A 10,009-nucleotide genomic window follows, 5' to 3' on the forward strand; every position below is an offset into this window, starting at 1 on the left:
GCATGAAAGACTTCGCTCACACATGCTTTGATGTTATAAAGTCATCTGTATGTTTAAACAATATGTTGATCAGGAAGGAAATATATTTTATGAATATAATTTAGTATGACAGGCCCTGGGGGACATCAATTTGACCGTGAGCTAGCAATATGTATCCTGAGTTGCACTAGGATGAGTGTTGCCATCAGGTTGAAGGAGGTGATCCTTCCCTTCCGCTCAGCACTGGTGAGGCCACACGTGGAGTGCTGGGTCAAGTTCTGGGCTCTCCAGCAAAAGAGAGCAAAATGGATGTAGTGGAGAGAGTCCAGTGGAGGGCCACCAACATTTTTAAGGGACTGGAGCATCTTTTCTATGAGGAAAGGCTGAGGGAGCAGAGAATGTTCAGCCTGGAGAAGAGAAGGCTCAAGGGGGATCTTACTGATATATAGAAATACCTGAAGAGCAGGTGTAAAGGAGACAGAGCCAGGCTCTTTTCAGTGGTGCCCAGTGATGGGACCAAACAAACTGAAATATAAGAGGTTCCCTCTGAACATCTGGAAATACTTTCACTGTGAGGGTGAGTGAGCACTGCCACAGTTTGGGAGGGAGGTTGTGGACTCTCCCTCATTGGCAATATACAAAAGCTGCATGGGCATAGTCCTGAGCAACTGGCTCTATCTGGCCCTGCTTGAGCAGGCAAATTGGACCAGATGACCTCCAGATGTTCCTGCCTACCTCATTTTGTGATTCTTTGATGTCTGTATAATCTTACTTGCTTGGGATACCATAGTAAGTTTTCAGTTTATGACCATTTATAACTTTATTTGTATTTCCTTTTTACTTATGTACAACTTTTGGAAGTTGCCTGTACCCTGAAGACACAGATCTTTGAAAGCAGAGGTTGTCCCAGCTTTTATGTGGAAGACTGAGCTAAAATGGGGATTCTTTGATTTTTGCTGTAATAGAATTCTTACTGTAACACCTTTACTGTATTGCTTTAATCAAGCAGTGCTGTATTTTTTACTTCCACTAAATCATCAGTCTCTAGGAGTAATTCTGTAATTTCAGATCAGGTCATTTGATACTGAGGGTTCTAAAAGTGCTTCCTGAATGTAAGTAAATTAAGACTCGAATACAAACATGCAAAATTTTAAATACTCAGCGGTTGCCGATGGAATTGTTGCGTAACTAGAAATCAGATCTTGTGAAGGTTCTCAGCCTTAAATATTCATGGTAGTCCAAAGACTTGTTTCACCATGAGATTCCATGCTTTATTTTTTCTATAAAGAGCTAAATATGACTAAGAAAAAAGAATAATGTTATATACATTATACCTTATGTATGTAAGTATACATGTGTGTGCATGTATAAATTAGTTATGACTGTGTCACTTTCATTTTTGCAGTAGCAGAGGAAAATCTTACCTATATAATTATATCAGACAATTTTATTTTCCTCAAAAGGTATTTGATTTTAAATAGACCATTCAGTGTCTTCAAATTGTCAGATAGGCTGAAGAACAGCCATTGGGAGATGAAAAACTATCCAGCTTTATTTACTAAAATTTAGTGATTCTATTGGGTTCATATGAATTGAGTTTGTATACACATATTGATGCTGCTATTAGTCTATTCTGTCATTACCAGAATATGAATACATCACCTACTTCTATTCATTCTCCTGTTTGAAAATCTTTTTCAACAGCTCTCATTTTAGATTTCCTTGGTACCATAAAGCAGAACAACTTGCTTTTCATTCCATTCACAAATGAAACATAAATCCTCTTCTCTCCAGTAAAATGCATCTTACTATGAATAAATCAAGACTTAAAGAAATATAGACTAAAAAGCAGGAATCACTTATGTTGAAGTACATATAGATCTTCTACACATATATTTTCTGTATAAGATACATATATATCTTCTGCATACGAGATTCGTGTATTCCTTTTTCCAAGGCAAAATCTACAGTGTTAAGACACCAAAGTAAATTGTTCTGTGAACAGTGGAACCAATGACATTTTTTAGACTTCTTTTTTTTTTTTTTTTCTCCTGCATTCTTCAGTCCTTCCCATCCTTAGTGCTCAAGTACTTCTTCCTGCTCCTTCCCATGTCTTTTGCCAGTCTGGCTGAGAATGTGGCAACATATGCTGTTGCTGAAATAAGCATGTGCTGATTGCCTATTCATTATATCCATGGTGATCGGCCAACTGGCTGAACTGCAACTGGCTTTCCTTAGTGGTAGCACTAATTTTGATCTATCTCTAACAATCGGTTTTCACAAAATGTACAGGAACTTACTGTCTCTTTGGGAGCTGAATATCTCTCTGGAGTCTGAAATGCTCACTGGACTCACAGGTTTGGAAGGGAGACCTGACAGTAGAGTTGCATAGGTCTCCCTTTCCTTGGGAGAACAAAGTTATTGTCATACTATAGTCACATCTCAGAAAAAAAGAATTTTGAAGTCCATCAAAGTTAATAAAACTTTCAGAACTGTTAGATCTAACTAAAATTACTCAGAGCAACGGGCTGACTTTTAATTTTGTAGTGTCATTAGAGGGAGAACCATTTGCAAAGTTTTGAAGCCTGTTGAAGTTAGCAAGGTTACATAAATGTGACTAATGGAATATGGTTTTAAAATGCTATCATAGTGTCTTTTCCAGAGCAAGTGAAAGATGAATCCTGATGCAGCAAAGAAAAAATATGCAAATTATAATATAACAGCTGCATCTTTCCAAGAATTTTTGAAGTTGCATGAGGAAAAAACATAGGTGGTATATGGTCAGATGAACTAATGTACAGGCACAAGGCAGCTTCTCCCATTTAACTTAACAAAACTTTTCTCATTAAGGAACCCCTCTAGACCTGAAATTTCAAAGCAGTACACATTTTTGTCTTAAAGCCAGCTTGCTATAGGGTGCCTTTGTGTCCATAAGGCGTTATTTTTTTCCAGTACAGCATCTGTGTTAAGTGATTTCAAGGGGCTACATTCCAGACATTGCAGAATGAATTCTTCCTCGCAAATGCTGCCTCAGTGATCTGGAGGTTGGAAGCTCTCAGGTTTCAGATACAAAAGTTCTCCTCCTCTTCCTTGGAGCAAGGGAGACACCTAGCAGAAATTCATCTGCTCGCATAGTCTGACAGGTGAACAAGGTTCCTGCTGAGCCATTTCAGGGCATAGATGCGTTCTTCCAGCAATTATATTCTGACAAATTGGCATTTATCATTTGAAACCTGTTTTTCAAGTAATTTTCTAGCCAGATCTTGTAAACCAGAAGAAGAGTGGAACTGAATATTAAAATCCTTAATTTTCTTGTTTCTTTAGGTGCCTTCTTTTAAGAAACGAATGTTTCATTTTCTTCTTTCCATACAGCACCAAGCTTGGTCAAGTTCATTGGGGGTATCAACTGTTCAAGTTATTTGATACAAGAAATGGTATTCACAAAGAAACAAATTTACCACCTATAAACTGTATCAGTTGTCTGTGGTACACTGAACCACCACTCCTTGCTGATAAGGGGAAAATTGTGCTTTGTCTTACACAAAGAAGACTGCTTTCATCAAAGCAAATTTGGCCTTGTTGAGCCTCATGAGGTGATCATAACAGTATGTAAGGATAATAACTGTGTATCAGCATGATCTCAATGATTGACAGGACTTTTTTTTTTACCAGTAAAAGTAGACACTTAGAATTAAGATACGCCCCAGTTCCTATTCTCCCTTTCTCTGGAAAAAGATTTTGTATGGTATTCCTTCTCAAATGTGGGACCTATCCACAGTCTGTGGTCAGTTCCCAGCTCTACCAGTTCATTTCCTTAGCAGGTTAAAAACCAACCTATTTGTCACTATGTAAATGATCCTTTTCCATCCCACAGGCTCAAATGTAGAATTCTTTGAAGGATTCAGGTATATTATGCTGTCATACAGTTATACCTCTCAATATCTTCAAGGAGAGCTGTGATAGCAAAATACCCAGCAGAACAAGGCCACCTTCTTATAGGCCTGTTAAACAGTTCTCTGCTCCTCCAGCCTACCTTGCTGTTGGACACTAATCACTTCCTACTTTTATACATGCACTGGGAGCTTATGTACTTCTCAACTTCGAGGTCATTACAGATTGCAGGCAAATGCTATGGCCCCTCCAGGCACAGGCGGGCTGCAGTAGTGGTACCTAACAGGCAACATGCTTTAGCCACCCAGGAGTCCTCATGTCATAATTAACATCCTGCTTGTCCTGATTAACACAAACAGAACAGTTGAAAAGGAATTGAGGCTAGGTAGGTGGTGATTAACTAAATCTACACTTTCCAATTCAACTACGCCTGCAGTAAACAGTTTGGAAATTGTGAATATTCTCCCTCTGTTTCTTTTAAGGCACTTTAAAAAAAGGGCACAATCAGAACTGCCAGTGAGGTACAAACTACAAACTCTACAGGGTGATAGCTTTGAGAGATTATATGGCACTTGGGCTATCATAGTTAAACTGAATAAATGAAACTCACTAGCTTTACCTTTCAGTAAAAATGAAAATTGTTTAAAGTAGATGAACTACTAGGTAATGAATACTGAAAGCTGCAGCCTGCTATTACTAGCCATTTTCATAAAGGAAAACTTTATGGGAAAGGCTCCAATTTATCCAAGAGTTGTTGGATATTAGATTGTGCCTGACACTCAGCCAGTATGAACTTTACAGCTCTCCTGAAGTCAGCATTGTCTAGAAAAGGCTAAGATCTGATTATTTCTAGCTAGCTGTAATTTTTTCTACATTGAAAATTCTATAAAATAATAAAAAAAAATGCACTAATGGTGTTCTTATTAAATAATCTATTTTAATGATATTAACAATAATGGAAGCTTTGGCAGTTGGGGTAAATGAAGAAACATTCTCACTGGCATCTCTTGAAAGCTACTATTTGTGATGCCTATTTTTTATCAAATTCATCTTAGTTAATAAGACCTGTAATTATGAAGCAGGAAGGCATAACAAAATTGGCTGATTATAATGCAAGGAGCATAGTTGAGTACTTCTAATTCCCCAGAGGATGAAGCTCTCTAGTGATGGCGCTATCATGCTTAGCACTGCTTTACTGCTATTTCTAAACATCTTTATTTTGAAGGAATTGTGTTTACAGGAGATTATTAGTTTGAAACGCTCAACAGCTTTGATTGTAGCTGTTGTTTGCTTTGGTTTTGGTATTCATTTCTGTCTCTAGCAAAAGTGTCACAATCTAGTAACAGACACTCTCTGGAATAGCAGTGGAAAAACTCTGCTTCTATGGCTGCAGTCTGTGGACACAGTCCTCCAAGTTTTTAATGATGCAGCTACTTAGATTTGTTTCAACATGGTGGTTTATTTGGATAGGAAAGGCATTGCAACATCTCCTGATCTGATGGGTGACCTGAAGCAAATTTTTCAGTCCTCTCTGAACTTAATTTCTCCGTGCGTAAAATTGAGCTTATGATACAGACCTTCAGTCTCTCTTACTTAGGATTCCCAGAATGTATTGCAGATGCTTTGAGTTGAGGATTGTGATGAACAGCAACATCTTGTATCTTGGATGTTGTCCTAAGTTCTGAACCAAAGTCTAGTTGATGGGAAGCTGGCAACCTTCTCCTCTCACCTTGCTCCTTAAGGTAGGTGCCCTTTCCAAATTTTCTTCCTGCCCATCTCCTTAGCAACCTGAGAATATTCAAATGAAAATGTAGTATCTATAGCTATCTGAGGGTTGCTGTCTTTCCTATTCTAAGCATTGCCTAATTTATTCCCTTCCTCCTTATTGCTATGTAGAGGTCTTTGCATTTTAATGTTAAAAAAGTCGTCTATGGTATTTTGAAGGGCTGAGTGGTATGATGACAAACTAAAACAGATGGCTGTACTTGCTTACTGGAAGATGCCAAGTACACAGCATGTGAAATTCCACAATCGGTGGCCTTCTAAGTGAATAGAATTTTGAAAGAATGTCGGCCGCAGGTCAGGGAGAGGTTAGTGATATCAAACCCCACTAGGCAAGGTTGTGTCTCAGGGTAACAGATCAGAGAGAACAGAAATATAATGTACTTGATGTCTTGTCTGTCACCACCTGCTAAAGTTAAAGGCAACTGCTCAGGTAGCTTTAAAAAAGCAACCTCAAAATGAGCAAGCTCAGGAATTAGTGGAAAATAAAAGAGAATACCTGGGACATTACTTCTCTCCATTCTAAAGTCATAGGTTAAAGTGCTTTCCTCTCCCAAGTGTGTTATCACTAGGGTTGTTGATTCCCATGGGCTTTGCAGGTAGATGCCAAAAGATCAGTTAGTGTGGGACTTGTAGGACCGTTCAGAGCACAGCCACACTGTGCCAGACATTGTATGAAGGGGATATAATAGACTTTTGAGCTGAAGATCTCATGTTCAAAACCGAAAACAAAGAGGAAGCACAGAAAGAAACAGTACAATTTATTACAAGCCAAGGTGTGGCTGCAGATGACATTTTTACGATACAGAAGAGGTTTTTCAATTAATCTTTCAGGTTAAATTATCCTAGGAGGATTGTGAGAAGGAAGATGAGAGAGTGAAGAGAGAGAACAGGATTAGGAGCTGACGGAGAAAAGCTAAAATGCATGAATTAAGGATATTATAGAGAAAGGATTTTGTTCCGATTAGTCAGAAGTATACAAGAACAACTATCCAAAGCAGAGACTCTAATTAAGAACATGAATTTTGGAATTGCCCACTACAGCATCTCCTGAGGGTGTTTCCTGTTTGCATCTGCCAACTGAGCAGGAGTTCATACAGCTCCGTTTGAGCGAGGATAGGACCTGAAAAGAGAACATGACCATGATCAAGAAATATAAATACATTCATAAAACAAAACAAAAGGAAAGGCTCAGTCCCATAAACAGAGGAATAAGAAAGGAAATTATTAAAAATGTACTTCCTGTTTTGCATGAGATTAATGAAAGCACAAGTATTTAACAAGGTTATTATAGTGGTTTTCTGTTGGTCCCATGAGGAGGAAAAAGCTGCATCTCTGATTACACACTTAAAAATCTACAGACGTAAAGTAAAAATTAGGCACAAATAAACGGCGAGAAGATCTGAAAAATAATTTCATGTAGGGACTGGAAGAGCATCTAAATAGATGCTTATGTTTTCTTTGTATGAGATACCCTTCCTGAACCCATGAATTAGTGTGATTTATAGGCAGATATAGCAGCATTTTGAAGTCTTGGCCAATAAGTTTAGAGAGTAACCTTCACAGAGATTTTGCCAACTGAAATTTAGGTATTGCAAGAACATGTGCAGGTTTGGCTACTACACTTTTCTTTAAATCTCACTGTGAATAGTGACCTTTAGACTGGTATGTTCCATATAATTTATTTTAATCTCCCTGCTTTGTTGGAGCCACACAAAGAGAGCAAAGTGACTACCAAGGGGAAAAAAAAAATAACCAAACAACCTTACCCTTAACACTCTAAGTTTCATAAAATAAAATGTCCTAGAAGGTCTGAGCACTTTCAAGGCTGAGTAACTTTACTCATGTGAATATTCTCTTTTAGAAAGTTCAGAGGGTCTGCTGGTGCAAGAATAGGCAAGGAAATTATGGGGTTTGTGGAGTTTTGGTGTGTTTTAACAACATTATGTTGTTATTTAGGGTTTGGTTTTTTTTTTACTTTACTAGCCTTTTAATATAGATGTTATTCTAACTGTTTTTTTAAAGTCAGTTTTCTCGTTAACCTGAGGTACTTCAGGTGTTTGTGGAGAGACGGATACCATCCACTTGTTTAATGTAGGCTACTAATATTTTACTCTACCCTACAGCAGTTGTAAAGCAAAAAAGTTTTAAGAGCCTGTTGTAAACTGGACACTACTTGTAATATCAGTAGAAAAAAAGGCGGAAAACAAAATTTAGAAATCTTAAAAAAGTGTGATTTTAAAAGTTTTAAAATTACAGCTGGCTATATTTTAACCTGCCAGAATGGGATTCAGGTCTCTTTGTCTTGCAAGACTTCCTCAATCATCAGTCCAGCTCATGGAAATACTCCATGGAAATACTTGTGGCATTCCACTGGATGTGAGCTGCAATGCAGAATTCCATGCTGTGTAGGTTTACATGGCAGTGGGAGAACTGAGCTGTGCTGAAAATGATTATTTGGATCTTTCAGCCTTGCAAAGCAGAAGGACTGGAAATATGACATCCTGCTGAACTGTGTTACAAAGAAATTAGAAATATGATGTCCTGCTGAATTCTGTTACACGGAGCCTGTGACAGTAACAATCAGGAAGAAGAGCTTTAAACAAAATGCTAAAGTAGTGAATCACAGCACAGCATGAGGCAGAGGTGCTTGACCTGGCTCTGAGCAGCTGCTGTGTTCCTTCAAAGTACAGGCAGAAAACAGCAATACAGGAATATTTCCAGTGTGCGTTAGCCCAAGCGGAGCTGGGCATTTAAAAGGCTGTACTGTGGCTTCACCTCTAAATTAGTTCTCTCTCTGCCATAGCATTATGTTTTGTGTCCACAAATCCTAAGGAGAGTAGTTTTTCTATGCTGCAATTTCTCTTGGGGGAAGTAGTAAGAACATGTGCAATCAGGTTAATTTTACTATGAATGTTTGCAAAGTCAATGTCTGTGTTCCGAATTAATTGCTAAGTTGCATTAAGGAAATCCAAAATAGTGAAAACAAATTTGGTTTAGGGAAAAAATTATTTTCTCATTCTAGTAAAACATGCACACTGGAGTTTCCAGAAATGAGTAGTCGCAGATACAAAGTCATTCTCCCCTTTGCAAAGTTCAGAAGCTTCAGATTGCTTTGTATATTTAACAGTATTTTGAATTATGTCAGGGTTTTGCTTTTCTGTGAGTTGTGCGCCAAAGAAATGACCTTTCAGTAACTTCATGCTAGTGGGCTGTTTGTGCCACAAAAGCAGCATTATAGCTATGCATGGATACATCAAAGGAAATGGGTTTGCTATCACCAGTATATTAGGGATTCCTTTATTTTATTTTAACTACCTCTTCCTCCCTGCCCTCAGTTTATAATCTAGGGGTTTTTTTTCAATTATTGTGACCTGCTTTTAATTAGTTTCTTTCTAGAGGGTACATTCATTTATCTAGGGTTCGTCACTAGAGGTTGTTGTTAAACATGATATTGAAGTCTTTAAGACAAAAGTTTCTGTATGTCTTCAAAACTGCAACATTTGACATACAAGAATGAGGGAAATCATAGCACATATTTTAGAAAGGAGTAAATATGAGGAAGTCTGCCCATGGCAGAAAGAGCCGACACTTCTAAGTCTCCCATTTAATCTCTATTTCACTGGCCATTCTATTGACTCTTATTGCTGAGGAAAGTATGGGAAAAGTTTTTGAAACAAACACAGCATCACAGGAAAAAATGGTTCCAATCTCTTAAGAGGATTCTTTAGACGAGAATTTCTGTTGGTGGAAGCTCACAAATGCATACAGACATCTTTAAGGAAGATGCTGCTGAATAGCACCTACAGTAATTGAGCTAAATTATGTTTTGTTAATATCCATATTACTAGAGATACAGTACTACAGCCAAAGACCGAAAGTGTTTACTGAGAACTGATTATTCTCCTTTTTAAAAGAAAAATAAATTTCTTCTGTAACAAGTACAAATCCTGATTTCCATGGTTTTATTCCATCTTTTATTTTATTATGGTTTACAAAATTGTCCCAATTTTATTATAGATTAAGATTCATGCATCATTTTCTGCATAATCTGATTCTACTTAGCTGGCTTTGACTCTGTGTCAAAATTTTCTGACAAAATATTACATGTGAAAGAGCTTTCAAAAGTCAAGATGTTTTGTAGTCTCTTCATGTGTTGAAAATGTATTTGATGAAATCAAATAGAGCTAATTTTTGAAACAAATTCTTTTTAGCCCAAGTGAAGTTTCACCATCTGTTACAGCTTCATAACATTCTCATAAAATATCCATGATGCCAAATGACTTCATGTACATAATGGACTTGTGATTTCTCTCTGAGCTTGCCTTTTTAGAGCTCCTAAATGAATTACTAAGCT

The sequence above is a fragment of the Lathamus discolor genome, chromosome 2, assembly GCF_037157495.1.
Source record: "Lathamus discolor isolate bLatDis1 chromosome 2, bLatDis1.hap1, whole genome shotgun sequence".
NCBI lineage: Eukaryota > Metazoa > Chordata > Aves > Psittaciformes > Psittacidae > Lathamus > Lathamus discolor.